Below are 21,375 nucleotides of genomic sequence, written 5' to 3' on the forward strand. Positions count from 1 at the left end.
CCATCTTAAGTTGAGCATTATTGACGAGGATGAGAAACTAGTTGACTTTCAAGGAGACAAAATCGTGGTATGTCTTCATTTGAAATAGCAGAAGCACTTGGGTATTAAGCATAAAAACAGCCGACACACCACTCAGTGATCCACTATGCAGCAGAATAACAAGATGATAAAATTAATTTTAATTTTAATAATCAACAGCCTCAGTAGCTCCGTTCACCTAGAATTAACCCAGGTTTTAGTTGGGATAGCCCAACCTTCTTCAGAATAACAGTAACTACTGTTTGTCCATAGTGGACATCGTGAGCTCCAGTGCAGCACTCGTGGCTGCCGCAGCGCGGTCGCGAAGTGGGGCCGAGGCAGTTTCCGATAACTTTTATAGTCTGACGATAATTTATATTTGTAGTTTTAGCTTGACGATGTCCACAATGGACAAACAGTAGTTACTGTTATTCTGAAGAAGGTTGGGTTATCCCGATTGAAACCTAGGTTAATTCTAGGTAAACGGTGCAACTGAGGCTGTTGATTATTAAAATTAAAATTAATATTTATACAGTTGCTGACAGGGCCGCCAAATGTTGAAGATATTTAGATGATAAAATGTTGGAATTAAGAGTTTCTCAAGTCAATGAGGCTGAAATATCGGAATGACGTCACTCGAAATAACAACTCTTTTAGTATGAAAGTTGGATGACCCAACGGGAAAAATCTTCCACAAACCTTTTGCTGCAGTGACTTTCAGTAATAATGAGGAGATTATGAGGGCATGCTGAAAATTAATGCCTTCAGTTTTTTATGTGAAAACACTTGAAATATTTAAAATAAAACAAAATTTATTAACATACTACATCTCATTCTTCATGTCTAGATACTGTCAGTCTGGCGACGACCACATTTCTCCCAACGAGAGACTAATTTCTTCATACTGTCACCATAGAATGTTTCACTTTGTTGACAGAACTACAACCTCACCTCTGCTTGCACTACTTTATCACTGTCAAAGAGAAGTCCTTGGAGGTGTTTTTTAAGTTTTGTAAACAGATGAAAATGGGGTGGGGCCAAGTCGGGACTATATGGAGTACGATCAATGACAGTTGAACTCACGTCGTGGGATTGCTGCAGATGTCGCCGCGCTCGTGTGTGGTCTGGAATTGTCACACGGAATGAAAGGTTGTTCCAAGTATGGACAAATCCTTCGAATCCGATTACAGCACGCTGTTTCTCATCCACTGACATAGTTACTTTACTCACCACCATGTTACACGCTACAGTTCATTGCCCTCTGGTCGTAGAGGGCTGAAAATACGTAGACATGAAGAATAAAGATGTGTTCTGTTAATAACGTTTATTTTATTGAAAAAGCCTTACGACTTTTAACATAAGAAATTCAGAGGCCTTACTTTTCAGCACGCCCCAATAGAATTCGAGATTCAGCTTCTAGTTAACTTAACAATTCCGAGCAACAGTTTCCTTTGCCACGAAGGCATATTTTTGAATAAGGATGGAGACACTCCAGCAGAAACATCATAATGCGTTCGCCTTCCTGTTTCAACAAGTAAGATATGAAATTATAGGTGCTGAGGCCGACTGCTCAAGAAACATTGAAATCATATCAATAGTCAAAAATTATGCACCTGCAACAAATTCAGACGTAAATGTTCTGAAAATGCATTGATGGATCGATAAGTAATCAGTAATCACTTTAATACGTGCACCCCTCTCAAAATGTTTATAGGTTTGTTTGAAGAGAAGCAGGAAGTGATTCTCATTCGAAGTGCTGCAGATAATAATGTGCAAATTCGAGAAGAGCAGGCAGGGAAAAATAAAATGGTATTGTTTTGGACAAATTAATGTGAAAAATACCGCACATTTCTATGTCAGATGAGACCATATTGAAACTTTTGGGTGCGCTAAACCCTGAAAATCAGTTGCCAATAAGTTTACATCTATGGGAACCCTACGATTCATTATTGTCGGGCATCAGACAGAGGGAATGTGAGTAAGGATTCAAACCTATTTGACAACTGTAACCTACCAGATGAAAAAGTGTTCCTGTATTCATAATATTAGCCATATGCTAATGTACAGCTTGGTTGTAATAATGACAGTATCATTGTACTGTATAGCTATTTAAGGTTTCGATCTTCTTACTATGAGCACAATATATTTGGATTTATACTCAGACAGCAGAAATTTTAAGTGACTGCTTGAAGCAGAACGAAAGTATCAAGATGCGCCCTATTGACATACGTATTATGAATCTGAATCAGACAGGTTCCCTCCAGACACGATGGTGTATACATTATTATTGCATGATTGTGTTATTCATTACTCGCCTCTCACAGGAACTGTGCAGCAATTGATATAAATTTGGTGGTGTTATTTAACACAAAAGGCAATCAACAAAGTCACCTCCAAGTGTGAATGTTGTCGTGGGTGTCTAAACGTTTCACAATGTGTGTCGACAATTTGTTTCAAAGCTGTTGCGTTCCTTGTATTCGAGAGCACAGAATGAGTATTGTAAAGTTCTCAACAGTTGTCACTTCAACCAAACCGTATAGATCAGTAATGCCTAGACCCTGGGCACTGGTTAACCCACAACCCACAATCACCGCAGCAAGTGGCGGGATGGAGACAGACTACAATACGAAGAAATGTTGACATCGCTCCAAATCTACGATCGTAATCACAACATTGCTTCCACCAAAAACACTGCGCCGTCAGGTCACAAGTGGCCCATCGGTACCATCCGACCGCCGTGTCATCCTCAGAGGAGAATGGGGAGAGGAGGGGCGTGTGATTGTCTCGTCTGATGTCACTGTACATGCAGGGCGTGGATGCCCAAATTCAGCAAATGACCTCTTCTCGTAATGTTTGCGCAGACTATCAACCTGCATCTCTCAGACGATCGATCACATTTCATGTCAGCCAGTTTACATCTGTTTTGTACCAAGAACGGCATACACCATGCAACTACTGTTCTTTTCACCCTTTGTCTAACTGTGAAGCTGGACACTTCATTTGACTGTTAAAAATTCACATGAAGAAACTCTGTTCCTCGCACATGGAAGCAAGCCTTAATTTTTCTTTCCTCCTGTCACCTCTTGCCATGTGATGGGAAGTCACAAGCAGAATTATTACACAGCCATCACTATACCATGTTGCATCTTCAACGGCTCTCATGGAAACAGTTGGTACCGCTGAGTCACACAAAGTTTCAGATGCAGGACGAAGTCTTCTTTAAAGTTTTGGCAAGAAACAGGGCTGGGAGCGCATTGTCATCAAATAAGTTTGAAGTCATTTATTTTACGGTGTTCAAGGTTCCTCTGGGCTGCACTGGCAACTCCACAATCAGCTGCGACGCTCTTATTTCTTTTATTCCATGGCAGAATTTATGTCCACAGACTCAGCACACCGTTGCAGTCCGCAAGAGCAATCACCCCTACCTCCCTGCCCATTGCTGTCGTCGCCGTCCAGAGTGGTGGTAATGGAGGTGGGCATATCGACATCGAGCGGACGCCCACGACGACGATGGCGCCTAGCCTCTACCGAGTATGCCGAACCACCGCCGAAGACGCCGAGCGGCCAACCACAATGCCGACGACCGTATTGCAGCCTGAGCCCATGTCCGTGGAGATGGCGCTCACGGACAACCATCACGATGCCCCTGGAGTTTAGTTTGCAGTCAACCTGACCACAGCGTCTTCAATACTGGATGCTCGCGTGTACTCCATGGTGCGTTTTTTGGCCAGTGTTCTCAGTCACTCACAAGTTGGATACACAGATGTGGGCAGGATAAGAGCTGCTATTGGCTCTCGTTACACTCTCAGTGTCCTCATCTACGTCCACATTCAGGCCTCACTCCGTCATCGTCACATGATACAGCGCTACATGACAACAGTGTGAAGGTTTGGGAGGGAGGAATGTGGTATCGTCCAAACAACAAGGTCCCAGGGTATAACACATACCTCACAACCATACCACTGATACAGCAACTTGATTTTGCTCGGTTGCACTTGTCTGCAGTTGAAAATTTGCTGGCACCCTGCAACATTAAAAAGCTCCAAGCTTACATATTACATTGAGTTTAGTGTAAATGCCGCACGAATTGCTGCTCAGCTGAACTGGCCAAGCTGGGAAAGGTGTTCGTTTTGTATGGTCCCAAAAACGTCGGGACACATATCAGCAGTTAAAGGATGCACTGTTAAGTCATCATTATATGATTTATTTTGATCCAGGTAAGCCTGTTGTGTTAGCTGTGGATGCATCTCCTTATGGAGTTGGAGATGTGCTATCCCACAGAATTGAGAGACGTCGTCGAAAACACGGCCTCAAGAATTACATGCCACTGCAGGAGGAAGTTTGCTTACATCAACGTGCAGTGCTGCTCAGCCCATTCTGTAATCATCATCTGGGACAATAGCATCATGTTAGCTCATCAGATCCGGCTGCAACCTAACAGATCCTTTAGTAAGAACTGTGTATCAGAGTGTATAGTCAGCTGTACACTGAGAGGAGACAATCAGTCTGTATTGTATGAAGTGATAATGGTTAATGTGTTCAGCAACAGTAAGAAATAGTGACGTTTTTGTGGACATCGATTGTTTTAGATAGTTGAAATTTTAAAAAAGTTATTTAATATTTTGTGTGTGTGTGTGTGTGTGTGTGTGTGTGTGTGTGTGTGTGTGTGTGTGTGTATCTGTACGTGTGTAGACTTTTATACTAACATTGTAATATTTTACATGGCTCATAATTTTATTATCAGTAAAATGTTGATAATGTTAGTAAAGCTGGCTGTAGTCACAAGGTAGGAAGTCCGCCCGCGGTAGCTGAGTGGCCAGCGCAACAGAATGCCCATTCCAAAGGCCCGGGTTCGATTCTCAGTTGGGTCGGAGATTTTCTCCGCTCAGGTACTTTGTGTTGTGTTGTCCTAATCATCATTACTTCATCCCCATCGACGCGCAAGTCGCCGAAGTGGCATCAAACCGAAAGACTTGCACCCAGCGAACGGTCTACCCGACGGGAGGCCCTAGTCACACGACATTTACATTTACTAGGTAGGAATAAAAGTGACATCTTTCTTTTATTGATTTGGAAAGTACTGCAGCCTAGTTGGTTTAAAACTAAACAAAGAGACTTCTCTGACATTGTCGACGAGCTTCGTGATGATAGTTGTATGCGATCCTCAGCTGTGTTGTTGTTAGTGCTGCACTGGGATGAAAAGTTGCTCCCTGAACTAAAACGCGTTGCAAAGTAGATGTTGTTGTGGTCTTCAGTCCTGAGACTGGTTTGATGCAGCTCTCCATGCTACTCTATCCTGTGCAAGCTTCTTCATCTCCCAGTACCTACTGCAACCTACATCCTTCTGAATCTGCTTAGTGTATTGATCTCTTGGTCTCCCTCTACGATTTTTACCCTCCACGCTGCCCTCCAATGCTAAATTTGTGATCCCTCGATGCCTCAGAACATGTCCTACCAACCGATCCCTTCTTCTAGTCAAGTTGTGCCACAAACTTCTCTTCTCCCCAATCCTATTCAATACCTCCTCATTAGTTACGTGATCTACCCACCTTATTGTCAGCATTCTTCTGTAGCACCACATTTCGAAAGCTTCTATTCTCTTCTTGTCCAAACTAGTTATCGTCCATGTCTCACTTCCATACATGGCTACACTCCATACAAATACTTTCAGAAACGACTTCCTGACACCTAAATCTATATTCGATGTTAACAAATTTCTCTTCTTGAGAAACGCTTTCCTTGCCATTGCCAGTCTACATTTTATATCCTCTCTACTTCGACCATCATCGGTTATTTTACTCCCTAAATAGCAAAGCTCCTTTACTACTTTAAGTGTCTCATTTCCTAATCTAATTTCCTCAGCATCACCCGACTTAATTTGACTACATTCCATTATCCTCGTTTTGCTTTTGTTGATGTTCATCTTATATCCTCCTTTCAAGACACCATCCATTCCGTTCAACTGCTCTTCCAAGTCCTTTGCTGTCTCTGACAGAATTACAATGTCATCGGCAAACCTCAAGGTTTTTATTTCTTCTCCATGGATTTTAATGCCTACTCCGAATTTTTCTTTTGTTTCCTTTACTGCTTGCTCAATATACAGATTGAATAACATCGGGGAGAGGCTACAACCCTGTCTCACTCCTTTCCCAACCACTGCTTCCCTTTCATGCCCCTCGACTCTTATAACTGCCATCTGGTTTCTGTACAAATTGTAAATAGCCTTTCGCTCCCTGTATTTTACCCCTGCCACCTTCAGAATTTGAAAGAGAGTATTCCAGTCAACATTGTCAAAAGCTTTCTCTAAGTCTACAAATGCTAGAAACGTAGGTTTGCCTTTTCTTAATCTTTCTTCCAAGGTAAGTCGTAAGGTCAGTATTGCCTCACGTGTTCCAACATTTCTACGGAATCCAAACTGATCTTCCCCGAGGTCGGCTTCTACCAGTTTTTCCATTCGTCTGTAAAGAATTCGTGTTAGTATTTTGCAGCTGTGACTTATTAAACTGATAGTTCGGTAACTTTCACATCTGTCAACACCTGCTTTCTTTGGGATTGGAATTATTATATTCTTCTTAAAGTCTGAGGGTATTTCGCCTGTCTCATACATCGTGCTCACCAGATGGTAGAGTTTTGTCATGACTGGCTCTCCTGAGGCCATCAGTAGTTCTAATGGAATGTTGTCTACTCCCGGGGCCTTGTTTTGACTCAGGTCTTTCAGTGCTCTGTCAAACTCTTCACGCAGTATCTTATCTCCCATTTCATCTTCATCTACATCCTCTTCCATTTCCATAATATTGTCCTCAAGAAAGTAGATAGACCGGCAGTATTAGTAACCTTTCAAGGCAAGGAACAATCGTTGGAAGTTCCTGAAATCCCGACATCTTCTGGAGAAGTTCAAGCCATGGCTGTTCACCTGGATCCGAGAAGTGGGGTACAGCTGACAAAATTCAGGTACTTTGGTGTGATACAACAGCAACCAATAATGGTTCAGTAAATGGCAGCCTTACAAATCTAGAAAAATTGTTCAGCTGTGCCCTTTTATACCTCTCATGCCATCATCACATTACTGAATTGGTGCTGATGAAACGTGTCGACTCACTGATGAAGGCAGTTTCTGGCCAGGACTTGAAACTTCAAAGAAATTTAGAGTAACTTGTCGAAAGTGGACAAGAACGTTCACATAACCGGTAGCAGTGAAGTATCTGATGACTTACGGTCTGTTATTGAAAGATTTCTAGGAAACAAAATTTCTATGCAAAAACAATCGCGAGATGGTCTTCCTTTGTGACATTTTGAAGAAAGAGATATCGTTTTGCGAACCAGGAGCTGTAAGTCATGGTAGGTGGTTCGTGAAGTCCTTATATGCATTCAAGTTATGCATGTTTCATGATCAGTTTCACTTATCTAATACGGAGAAGATCTCATTAAGAAGAATATGTATTATCCTTAGACACGTGTATATCCGAGCCTGCTTTCAATCAAGAGAAGCAGTTAAGCCACCTTATACTATTTTCCTATTCAAGAGTCAACTGATAAATTATCGGACGTTGATTCAGCAATCAGTAAGGCTACTGAAAAAAAAAGAGAGAGATTTCAAATCACTTCTGCAGAATCTGTGGTTTTAGCTCTGTTTGATGACAATGTTCCAACAAAGCCCAATGCAAATATTGCCACAGTAATCTTATAATAAGAAATAGATGAAGCGGAAAATAAAAAAATCAAGTGGAAATGTACATTATACTCAAAATTATTGTTCTTCTTTTACAACTGCTGACTTTCATCATTTATACCACATATTACGAAATTTTCCTTCACGAGGTTTTCTATCAGTACCGATTTTCCCCATAATGACCCTTCAATAGGAAAAGATGACTCCCCTTACAAAAGAGCAATTCAAAAATTTGAGGAGATTGTTGTTGTGAATGACGTTGCAGAAAGAGATGCCGAACTAATTCAAGACTGCAATAACATTTTCACAAAAGACGAAACAGAGAAACAATTCGTTTTACAGTTCATACAAAATACCCAGTTGCTACTTAATCTTGTTTTAGGAATGATTAATGTTCAATGTTTATTCGACTAAATTATTTTTTGACTCCATAGAAATGAATGTTGTAAAATGATTATTGTAAATAAAAAATTATGACATTGAAAATGTATGCATTGTAGAAAGTGAACTTGGTATTTCTTAAATTTTTCGTGTTGTTCTTTGGATTCCTCGAATGATCTTTTCGGTAACAGTAGCGAAAATAATTTTATACAACTGCTGGATTTACTTAACTGTGTCACATACATTACTCCCACGAAAGACAAGTATTTAGTGAATATGAGGAAGAAAACAATGTGTTTTAAATGAAATAGGTCTTGCCGGTGCTATGTTCCAACTTCAAGGTGTTTGAGGGTCGCCTAGAATTTGTTTTATTGAGATAAAAATTTTCACAGATTGTTTTTTTGCGAAGTGGAACGAAAGTGGCCATAGGGGGGGGGGGGGGGCGGCTGATAAGTAAAATTTTAACTTTCAAAAAAATTACGTATAGCTAAGGGCCACCCCAATGAGCATGCGGTAAATGTCTTGCAGAAGTTCAGCGTCCCTGATTTAGTAGAATGTATTACATTGTATATGGACACATATGTATACCTGCTCGCTCATATCCTCGAGAAGTTGCAGAGTGTATGCCAGCACATATGCTATTTGGGTCCTGCTTCCTATTTCACCGCACCAGTGATTTAGTGGGACGCAATGTTAAGAACACATGTCAGCATCAAATTCTCGATGGATGTTGATATGCTGTTCTCCTTCAAACGCGGAATTCGCAGAGGTATTTTCCACTGCATGAACAGGTACGTCAATATGAATAGCCCACGGATGATTGAGGAGCAGTAGAGGCTCTCTGACGATAAGTTCATCCTCTACCTGGTTGTAAGCAACATCTACCGATACGTCCTGCAACAAAGCCTACCATTTTGAGGGTTCCTATGGCTGTCTGAGGCGTAAATGGCCGGTTTGAAGGAAAAGCTCAAAGATGTGGCTGCAGACGCTGGTGAAGCATAGGTCCTGGAGATAGGCTGGAATATTCCACCGATATACATGACAAGCACAGCGATTTGCCGCTATGTTCGTGCTACGAATGGTTCCATCCCGAAGCCGTTGACAACACTGGAGAACAAACAATATTATATTCTCCACTATAGAAACCTCCATCAATGTCTCAGATTGGGAATGGAGCTTGTTAGTATGACACATGGTAACTTCTTCAAGGGGGTTTGCTGGTTGAAGGGGTATATTGATGTTAACGCCGAACAGACGTCTCTCACAAAATGTGGTTTTGAAAAAGATTTTTAAGAGTTAATGGAGAATTTAATTTTGGGAATAACGACGGGAAATGTTAGAAAATACCGGGAAGTTTATTTAGTTTATTGGTGGGGTGGGCGTTATGGAGCAGGAGATTACGACACCAGAGCAAATTTCAAACGGGTCTTGATATTGAATGAAAGACTGGGATGCGGCCTAGGTTCCACTGCAATTCATGAAGCCTCCGCTTCGCTTATTCCAAGTTACTTTACACGGACACATACACTTTCATCTGCTCGGTGGAAGGCCACAATCCATATGAAATAGTTAGGTACAATTGAGAAAAACTCGACACGTCTGAATATGCGGCCGATAATCTTTTCGAAATCACTTCTCAAAACATGGTGGTTATTGATCCGATACAGGATGAGGTGAATGTATAGCAGATTGCGGAGTTTATGGGGCTCGGATCAAACACGTAAGTGGACCATATAGATGCAAGTGACACCCAGAAGCGAGAGAAGAGTGTGCATCATGAGGCTTCAAAGGCTCATAGTTGAAGATCACAAGCGGTGCCTCCGCGAGGGCACTGGCAGAGTTCCACTAATGGAGGTAATCTTACAGTCGAGAGGCCAAGAGGTACATACTGCAGTGCTGCTGAAAGTAGGTGAGTCACATTATGACGAAAACGGTTCATATGTGGGGACAGGATTGACACACTACCGTTTTCACACTATTCATTAGATTGCATGTCTGTGTATTTACTTGTAAGTAGTTGATGTGAGTATGGGCGAGTGAGTGTTGAACAGTGGGATGAAAAGCTTATTATAGAGGTGTGTGTGTGTGTGTGTGTGTGTGTGTGTGTGTGTGTGTGTGTGTATGTGTGTGTGTGTGTGTGTGTGTGTGTGTGTTTCTCTGCTAGTCCCCGTTTCCAATGTACGTATGGTATACACAGAAACAAATGATTAGGAATCATTGATTGAAATGTAAATATTGCATATAGAATTATCAGAAAGGAAATATAAATATTGTATAAAAGAGTAACAAGTGTATATAGAAACAAACTGGGGAATGTAGTGTTTAGTTAGTCTTCCACACACTAGCTTTAGTCCAAGAAGTATCTCTGCATCTGATGGTATTACTTTTAAAGAAAAATGTGTATAAAAGCGATCTTGTAAATTGCAAGAAAAAATAGTTTATTGTAAAATATCATTGTAAATATTTTAAAATAAGACATAAATAGACAATCATTATCGTTAACACGTATACAGAATATAACAAAAAAATATTTTCAATGAACCGTACATTATATTTTATATCAGTGTTATTATTTATGAAAGAACCAAATCCTTTCACAACAGAGTGCAATTGACTAGGCTCAGGCAATTGAAATTTAGAGAGAGAAAGTTATTGTTGATAATCGATAATAATAATTATTAATTCATAATAATGATTATACTGTTGTTTATAACAAACCTAAACTTCTCAGCTCAGCTCTCGAATGCTAGTTATAAAGGATGACAAAGGGAAGTAGCGGAAGCTGAATCTTGTTGGTCCATCGGGTTTTGTGCCATTTTATTGTGCTTGAATTGCCTGAGAGGGGTAGGGAAATGGGTGCGATTTCCAGCCGATTTTATGCAACTTGACCAGTGTCGAGCTACGGAACAACTTTGAATATAACTATGATATTACAGTGCCTACGTTGTTAAGAAGAGCGGTGCCATGCTACTTCAGACATGCAACTAAAATGTCCTTCCATGTACGGGAAGTACAAAAAAATGGTTCAAATGGCTCTGAGCACTATGGGACTTAACATCTATGGTCATCAGTCCCCTAGAACTTAGAACTACTTAAACCTAACTAACCTAAGGACATCACAAAACACGGGAAGTATATAATGTGTGTAAAAGTACAGGTAGTATTGCGGGAACGACGGTATATGGAAGTTTGTGTCTGTCTGTGGGACGTGCAAGGATAACCAAAGTGGTTAAGGCGACTATTCGGGTAAAGTGGGCAATCAAGGTGTGAGTCCTGGTCCAGCATGAATTTTCATTGTTGTCATTCCCTCCTACAGCTGATGATTGTTCATATTCGCAAATGCTAATACATTTCGTACATTGAATATAAGTATCTGAGGATTTCCCTGGGTGACCGTTCTGACTGACGTCTTGGTGGCGCCGAGAGAGAGGAGAGTGGTGCGTGACCTTGAATATAAGTCGCCCAAGTGTAAACTGATACCCCCTTATTAGTGATAAGACTGTAATGTGCCGAAACTCTCCTTGCTATAGTAGTTGTGTCAACGTAGCCTAACAGGAAGATAGTATTCTACTACACACTGTTGATTGTTCGACAGATGTTTGGTGCATTTAAGAAGGGAGAAATTGTCAAATTATATAACGCTGATCAGAGTACAAAACAAAGGAGAAATGAACAATTTCAGAGACCTTTACACCTTTGTTTATTCCTAGACCTTCATAAATAATAATAAAACATGAAAATAAAACAGGTTATTGAGATTATATATAGGTGCAAAGTGGGGAGATTCGAAAATTTAAGTAAGGGCGATATAAGTTATTCTATCCGCAAGTGTGGAAATTGTAACAGGAATTGCTAATTTAGTTTCGGTTAGCCATAAGTAGAACGTGACTAGAATTATGGCAGTGACTTCTGTATTGATCAATTTAATCTTTTGAGTGTACCTGTTTGATTTTCATAATGACCAAATGTTTCGATTTTTTCTACAGCATCCTTTTCCTTTACTTTCTTAGCGTGACAAAGAATTTGCTGTTTGTTGCTAATGTTTCCAGACGTATGTTTATTGTTAATGTGATGCAGTACGCAGTTAGCTGCTATTTCCGTGCTGAATTTCGTATGTTCCTTAAAACAAACCCGGAAGTTCCTCCCAGTTTGCCCGATGTAGGTCTATAGCACGTCACAATCATCGTAGCCTGTTTTGTTTATTCTAGATTTATTTAAAGGTTTCGTTCCATGGGTGGCGTGTCTTATGTTAATTTTAAAACTGCTTTTGGGTGCGAAATCCGAATTTGAGAACTGCGAACTTAGTCTTTCGTTTCACTTGTGGTTAAAAACAACTTACTTTCGTTATTTTTTGAGGACTGCTATTTCTTTGTTCGTATCGTTTTCATTTACCTGAAAGTTTATCATTCTCCATATCACTGCGTTAAGGTACGCCGTTATGTAGGTCACTAGGTGGCACGACTTGTTACCTATTACTGTCTCTAGTTGTCGACTTTCGAAATATTTGTAACTTGTACAGGGTGACACAGAAAAACGGGAACATATCCACAATTCAATAAAACTAGAAGTGATGAAGGAAAGAAATTGCATTTATAGGAACTGAAACCTTACAACTTTGCCATTTACGATACATTGATGGCATTTATCATTTTGTTTTTAAAATTACGTTCTGTAGAAGGCGTCTTCCTGACCAATACATTCGTGAAATCTGCTGTTCAGATTCCTCATTGACCGCTGCAACATCTCAGCTGGGCTACTGTGAACTGCATCCCGATTCTCTGTTTTAACTCATCCAACGTTCTTGGTCGAGTCGTGTAGACTTTGCTCTTTAGGTAACCCCACAAGAAAAAATCACAAACCGATAAATCTTGCCATCTAGGCGGCCAGGGAATGTTACCGAATCGTGAGATCACACGGTTGCCAAACAATTCTCTCACATATGCCATTGATTGCCGTGAAGTGTGTGATGTCGCTCCGTCTTGTTGAAACCAGGGTTCCTGAACGTTTGGGAAGTTGTTGAATGCAGGTGAAACGAAAGTTCGTAACATTTGCACGTAACGTTCACCATTGACAGTTATTGTGTTTCCCTGTTCATTTGCGAAAAAAACAAGTCCAATAATCCCATGTGATGAAACACCACACCATACTGTCACTTTACTAGTGTGTGAAGGGCGCTCATGAACGTTAATAGGATTTGCGTTTGTCTAGTAACGGTAGTTCTGTTTATTCACATAACCTGTGCGATGAAAATGTGCCTCATCTGACATCCACAACTTGTTTAGAAAGTCATCGTCATTGTTTATTTTTATCATTTGTTGACAGAATCCTCATCGTAACCGGTAATCGTTGTCCTTCAATTCTTGCACTATCTGTCGTTTATACGGATGAAATTTTCAATCAAGATGAAGAGTTCTGATAACACTCTCCTTCGACATTCCAACCACTGCTGCTTGCTTGCGAATTGAATGCCGTGGGCTCCGTAAGACACCTTCACGTACAACATCAATGTTCGCTGGAGAACGCACACTTCTTAGTCGTCCTGTTGGTTTCTTCTTGAGGGCAGATCCAGTCTCTTCAAAGTTATTAATCCAACATTTTATCCCGTGTTTCGATGGAACGGTATCATGATGTCCTTATCAAAACGTCGAAAGTCCCTCTACGCCACTACCAAACGATCATTGATTTTATACAACATTTTTATGGCTAACGCACGTTGTTGCCTGTTCCACTGATCCATGATTACTGAAATGGCGGACTGTTTACTCGCTGTCACGAACACGCAGTGCTGCCACCTGCCCATGGCTGCCACTACTCATTTCAAACATTCCCTTATTCCGTGTCACCATGTAAATTGTTGTAGCATCTTAAAAGTAAATACAGTCATTTATTTCCATATCACTGTTGACATGATTTTTTCATGCACCCTAGTTGTGACTGCATATTAAAAAGTGCTTTCCGATGTTGTTCAACAGGGCCAAAGTGTCATCGACAGAACATTCGTAGATAGAGACTTTATCGGCTGTGTGATCAATTTTTATGAATGACGAATATTTTGGCCAAGATCTCTTCAAGAGGGACGGTAGCACATCTTTCGAATACGTTGACACTTTCATGAGTATGGCAACTCGTTCTCGTATTGTACAACATGCACACCGTGACCCCTTGATGTCTACGCCTGCTATCCCAAAACAAATAATGGACTGCCCGGAACATTCTGTATCATGCCGCGCCATTAGTCGGAGACTAAAAGAAGCCGGACTAGCTAATTACCGTCCCAACCGAAAAAGTACATGAATCCCGGTCAGAGAGGGATAATACTGCCAAGTTCTTTGTAAATCTGACTCGATTTTTTAATTACTGAAATAACATCACATAACATCTCAGCCCGTAAAGTTTCTTTTCCTCCTTCCCCTCTTCTGGCTGCTAAACTTTTCTTGTCAGTGCGCGTAGTTGTGTAACGCAGGAAAGTCTAAATAATATAGGCTAAGTAAACATACTGACTTAATTCCACAAACTTATAGCTATTTTGTCAATAATTAAGACTTCTCAAACTGTCTGTCCCCAACAAATAATGTACCTAAATTAAGTGTGAAGACGACACAGTTAAAAGGTGACACTTAGTGATGTGTACAATCAAAATTCATTGGACGTTGATACCACTTGTGGAGCAGGGTATCATTTTATTCCCAATTTTATCAATGTAAATGTGAGTGATGTACTAAGTGTTCATAAAATTAATGTTCTGAATAAACAGTCTCCACACTTGGATCGATCCTGAATTACAGAAGAATTTCAGTCATATATTTTCATATGATATCTTATTTACTTTTCTACCGTCAGAGACAATGCCACTGTATCGTAAGGGTGAAGGGACGTCGCCGTAAGTAGACACCATTCTACGCTTCCATATGGCAAGAATACGTGAACTGACATACTTTTGAACGGAATAAGACAGGGGTGCCAGATGAGGGCAGTATTTTATGACAGCTTACATGTAGAACTTAAACTCACGAAAGATGTGAACTAACACCTAAGGCTTCTCAGTCGTGTCTAGAGAAGAAAAAGATTAAAATATCAGTGGGGTGATTGTGAGTTTGGATTTATACAATTTTTCTGAATCATTTAGACGAATACCGTGACATTTCTGTAAATGAGAAAGGCTTGTTTCATATCTTTATCCAATTTAATTATGAACTGAACGTTGACAAGAAGTTAAACTCTTACAGAGCTCTTTGTGTTATTGTCTGCACACAGTATGTTTACGAGTTACGGCAGGGGAAATGAAGACTATCAAGTTGTCGCGTTCGAAGACTAGGTCATATGCTGAAACATTATTGCCGAGGTAGAGGAGGGTGTTGCAACTACAGCACAGTGTACCAAGGAAAAGAAGTTTGTATGGTCGGTACTTTGGTCTAGTGACTTACTTCCAGTCACGTGAAGAAATGCGCGCCAGAGACCGACATAAACAGTTTCAGTCATTTTATACAGTTTTTATTGTTTCTAAACGAGGTGGCGTCTTGTGCAGCATTTGTGAACATTTCGAGTTGTACACATGTAAGTACCGCATAAGACACTGAAAGCTATTTGGAATATATTGTTAGTTCTTCAGTTACAGAATTTTATAGCAAGTAAAGTTTTACATATTTTTAAAAGTTACATAGCGCGTAGACGGTAAAGCCATACTTTGTCGGCTGTGCACGATCTTGTGCCTTGAAACAAAAGGTCTTTAACCATGGAACGTGGGATATTTGGAAATTAACTGACAAGAAGAACATGTCAAGTGCCATCGCTTAATTTCCTAGGAACTTCACTCAGTGGAAGAAGAGCCAAAAAAGCGAACATGTGTCTCGGTTTATGCGCTGGTACTGGACCGTTTCTGAAAAGTGACGTCAAAGTTTTCGAGGTGTTTTTGAAATACTTTATGTGCCTTTTATCGCGCAATGCTGTCAGATAACATGGTAGTCTGTGGTTAGCGTCACAGCTTTTTGATTTTGTGCCCCGTGTTCGAAACCCTGTTATTGTTTATATTATTTTTATTGATTTCATTTAGCTACGCATGACCATAGAATATTTCTTATCAAATTAGGTGATACAGTGGTGTTATATTAACTGTAAAATTAAAACTGGATTTCACAATGAGTGTCGTACATTTATTATATATGTATGTATGGTCTGTCGAGGGGCTACAATCTTTTTAAATTCTCGTATTCCGATACTTTATTCTCATATCAGTTCTTATATTAATTCTTATATCTCATTCAAATGTTTATTCTTCCTAAAGATTTGGTGCATTCCCTTGGATGATATAGATCGTAGAAACATTCGAAATCAGGTATTCCGAACACCATGACAATCACGCGAAGGCACGTATGCCACAGTGACATTTCTTTGTATGAATCTTACTCGGGAAAGAAACTTCGTTAACATTGCCGAAGATTTCGAGCGTTGGCAATGACTACGCAGCAGACCACGCATAACGTAACACTTTTCCGAAAACTGGCGCTTATAATTGATTATGAATCAAGATACACCACAGGAATTTCCCCGAAAAGAGTTTCAAATAATTTTCTCTTTATTTAATTTTTAAAATATCATTTATCTGATATACAATTAGAAGACGAATAAGGACAACGTTATATCGAAAGACACTGGAAAACCTTCGTGTAGTTATCTTCTACAGACAAGGGTATACAAACGAAAAACAAAAATAAAAATAATAATCGTGTTTCGAACACGGAGCGCAAAATTAATGAGCCGCGTCGCTGAACAGTGGGCTTTTTATTTTTGTTCTTTACTTTTGCTCCATCCTCCCATTACAGCCCCACCTTACGCTCGCGAAATGTCACCTTTATCGCCACCAATTCGTCTATGGACGTCACATGGCTAAATGGCACATAAAGTCTCTCGAAAATACCTCGAAAACAATGACCGTCAGTTTTTCAGAAACGGTCGAGTATCTACGGATAAGCCGAGACGAGTATTCGCTTATTTTCACCCCTTTTCCACTGAACGAAGTTTCTGGGATATCAGATTTGATACTTCCCGTGTTCTCCTCTTGCGTTTCGTTAATGTCTTAACAATTCTACCGGTCTTGAAAAGGGAGATTTGGGTTAGTTCACAATAGCTTCAACTTACAAATATATTTAACTTGCGACTTGTTTTTGATAATACTTCTGCTTAATTTGATTTCTGTTATTGGTTGTTGGTGTGTAATGGGGTATTAATGTAACAGACTACTAAATAAACTATTGGCAAGATTTTCTCGATTGCAACGTAAATGACCATGTACCGTGGGACATGTTTTCACATTTGCAAAAACCTTCATATTCTGGAGTCTTTTTCTAATTCCAGAAAAAGACTGTGGCACATCAGAAGTGAATGCCATCATTCAAGAATGGTATAAGGAAATATGTTTGACTTATATTACACGGGTGGCTAGAAGGAAAGATCCGAAAAGTGTCACAAGGTACAACTCTGTCCCCCACAGATAAATGAGAGAGTCCTTGCATGCATACCAAATTCTCATATCAGTGACAGTCCTATTCTCTATCGCCTAATTACAGCATACACTACGCGAAAGAAGAGCCTGAAAGGAGAATACACGGACAGTTCACGAGCACAGGCAAGAGTAAAAGTTAGCCGTTTCTTTTAGAGCAGCCACGAGTTGGGCCGTACAAGCAGTTCAGAAGAACGACGGTCCGAGTGTCCAGTTTCTGTCTTCTATTGATTTCCGGAATGCAGATGTTTCGAAACGAAACGTAGAGGGGAGTGGCGGTGGGCGCGGCTTTCTCCTGATGAGCGCTCGGCTCCGGCGGCGACGGCGACCCGGTGAAAGTTTCCCGCCAGTGCCTCTGCCCTCATTTCTCTTGAGGTGGAATTTTTGAAGTTCTCGTTAAAGACTATAAAAAAAAACACTGAGACTTCAGAAGTAGATGCCGAAGCTAAAATATATTGTCGATCAATATAGAGATCGATGGGGATAGTCGTACCTCCTCGAAATGGAATTTAAAATCTTTGAACATTCGTTACAAAGAACTACTTTTCGGTACAGCGCCCATTTAGATCACTGGGATCTGACGAATATTTTTTCCAGTGAGTAGATTGCGTGCTCAAAGTGAGACCCTAGAATGACTGAAAAATATCTGTCTGGATTCTAAAATTTTTCCAGTCATAGATTTCGTTAGATGTGGGAATATGTGCAAACCAGAGTGTGCCAAATTCGGCAACTAGATTAGATGTTCCAACAACTCTTGCTTAGAAAACTTGTTTCCCACTGCATATTAACATTATTGGGTAACCTCTTTTACAGTTCGGGATAACATTTGTATAATCTTAAATGCAGTTTGTCCCGATTACTTGCGGCATTTCATTATTGTTTTACCTTGTTCAAAGTAAACAATAGGAAGCATTCGTTTTGGATCCCAGAAAAGTCTAGTCATAAACTTTACAGTAGACGAAATTGACTTTATTTGTAGCTGCAAGTTCACTGATTTATATACCGTTTGCTCTGGCCGTTGTTTCGTGTTTGGTGTGAAGTGTTTGATTGGGGATTCATACACAATAACGAACTGAATTCCTTTCAACACAGTCCGAACTTTGCTGAAAAATTTCTCCTCGCATTTTATTTTGATAGGTATTTAACATATCCTGTGGCCATTTGGTTAAAAATTTTCTTCTATATACTTTTTCATACGAAATGTAACATACTCTTTCTTCTGATATGCCCCAGTTCTAATCTGATTTCTGTGTTTCGTTCTCGATATTCTCTTGTGCATCCTGATATAAACCTTATTTCCACACTGGATTCCTAACATGTCCATTATTTTTGTTATCCTGGTTTCACTTCTGGGAGTGACCGTGTCTCGTAAAAGTGCCAAGTGTCTGTTTCCTTACATTTACTCATGTGGTTCGTCTAATAATACTCACTGTCGTATGATGATAATCAATTTCTCCGTGTGATATATTTGATTAAAAGTATTTAAAATTTGTTAATTGCTTTATTAATTTACCATTTATTAAAACTTTGTTTTTTCCCTTAAGAGGCCATCATTTTTGTTCTCTTGCCAGATGGCAGACATGCTTCTCAAGACGCGGTAGCTTAGACTTGAAGCACAGAGACGGAAGCCCCACCACCTCATTTATCTGTTGTAGGTTGTTTCCATACACAGGAACATGTCAAGGCTGCTGATGCTACGAATAGGGATAGTTGGATTGAACGGCGATAAACATAAAAACGAATGGTAGTGTAGGTTATCTATTTGAACGAAACTTACACAGCTTAGTTAAGATCACATATAAACAACATTAATCTGTTAGTGTTGCTTACACTTTCTGTACGGTATTGCGCCGCAGCATGTACCAACACAATAGTAGCCAAATTTCATAACTTTCAACTCCCTCTCTGTACCAAGCGGCGGTGTGCTCTCCGTACGCTGATAGCTCAGCACAACGGCCTGAGAACACGGAACTGGCCTTGACCTAGCTCCAGGCACCACTCTGGTACTTACGTAAAGTGAATTAAGCAACCTGGAGGAAAACGCGTATGACCGGTTGGACATTTATAGCCCGACTCTTCCATGATACAAGTCTTGTTGTAACTAACAGCCAGTGAACGTTCGTTTCCTAGCCAATGCACATTTAACAAATAGACAGTTCGCTACCACTTGACGGCCACCGCTCTCGTCTCGGTGTAGCAAAATATTTCAGCAATTATTGGGTTTGAAGTAGATCGTCGTTTTTCCTTTCTCTTTTATTTTTCCCTTCATTGCATACTGTATATGATTATGTAAAGTACAAGATCCAAAAGCTACAAAACAAACAGTGCGAGCTGCAGTGAAAATATCTAAAACTGCTCTAGAGCTAAACGTAAATAGTACCCTTAAATGAGGGCGATAGCAGTTATTATCTGTGTGGTATAAGAATTTAAAGTACAAACAACAATAAAGAATTACATAGAACTTCAAACAATGTTGCGTGAGTGAACCTAAATGTTTCACTGCCAGTAAGATGCGGTAAACGTAAAACTTTTAACGATATATATACATAGCGCATGCCCTTAGAGTGATATGTTGTTGGAGTCGTAATTTATAATGAATGCAAGGCAATAGTTTTACTGTTTTATGCTTTAACTCTGGAAATGAAATAATCTAACCATCTAACCTTGTTACATGCTGGATTGTGGACGTACTCTGCTCTTGCGGTGTATGATTATTTAGATACTTATCACCAGCTGCCGTGCCGCCAACCTCCCTCCAGCTTTTCCGCCCTCTCAGAGCTAATTACTTTCTTATAGTGGGCAGCAGATTCCCTTGAAGGAACAACAGACGCAGGTAAATACAAAAATGAGAAACATAACCTCACGCTCCTGTTTGTCGATTCGCAGTTCATAAGAAAATATTTTCGAACTGGACGCTTCCAATATTTTAGGAACTGAAATAGGCAATGAAATCAATCTAGTCTCTTAGGTAGTACCATTTCATAACTGAGGCTCTGAAGCAGCTCGATTCTCTTTTTGTAAGGTTCTGGATAGAGCCAACAGTTTTGAGGTCCACATAACATAAAAATCGTCGGCAATTCCGGAGTTCCAGCAAATCCGCTCTATCCCATTTGCTATGCGGGATAAAGTGAAGGCAGAACTCGACGTATGGTGCGACCTCTTGTTAAAGTCACTGGTTACATCAAGCGACTGGGCCATCCATGGCCATGATACAGAAACCTGTGACGTTGCTCTTATTTTGGACAACATACACGGTCCAGTCACATCAATGTGACCACGGCCTATGTTCGATGTCAACGTGCAATATCCGCTCAGAGATGGCAGGCGGCAGCAATAGCAGTAGGAGGTATGTAAAGCATGCTGGGGGATGAGGAAAGCAGTGCAGTCGTTGTCGTAATGCGGAAATGGAGCAACGTCCAAGAGGGCATGATTATTGGCCTTCGCGCCAAAGGTGGACACATTTACAAAACGGCTGAGTTGGTTAACTGATGGCGTGTCGCCGTGGTTAAGATATACCGCGCATGGCAAAATGGTGCTCTCCAAACCTGGCACCGAGGCCACTGTGGAGCACCGCAGGCCATAGATGACAGGGGTGATGACAGCTGCGGAGATGTGTGCAATCGAACAGAAGTGAAACTGTTGAGCAACTGACAATCCAGATGAACTAAGGGACTACGTACAGCGTCTCCTCAAAAACCGTTCAGCGTACGCTGCTACGTATCGCGCTCCGCAGAAGGCGCCTGGTCATGCACCCGTGCTCACTTGACTGCTGTTTGTGAGCTATAAAGGCTGGAATTTGCACAGCAATACC

Source organism: Schistocerca cancellata, chromosome 4 (genome assembly GCF_023864275.1).
Source record: "Schistocerca cancellata isolate TAMUIC-IGC-003103 chromosome 4, iqSchCanc2.1, whole genome shotgun sequence".
Classification (NCBI taxonomy): domain Eukaryota; kingdom Metazoa; phylum Arthropoda; class Insecta; order Orthoptera; family Acrididae; genus Schistocerca; species Schistocerca cancellata.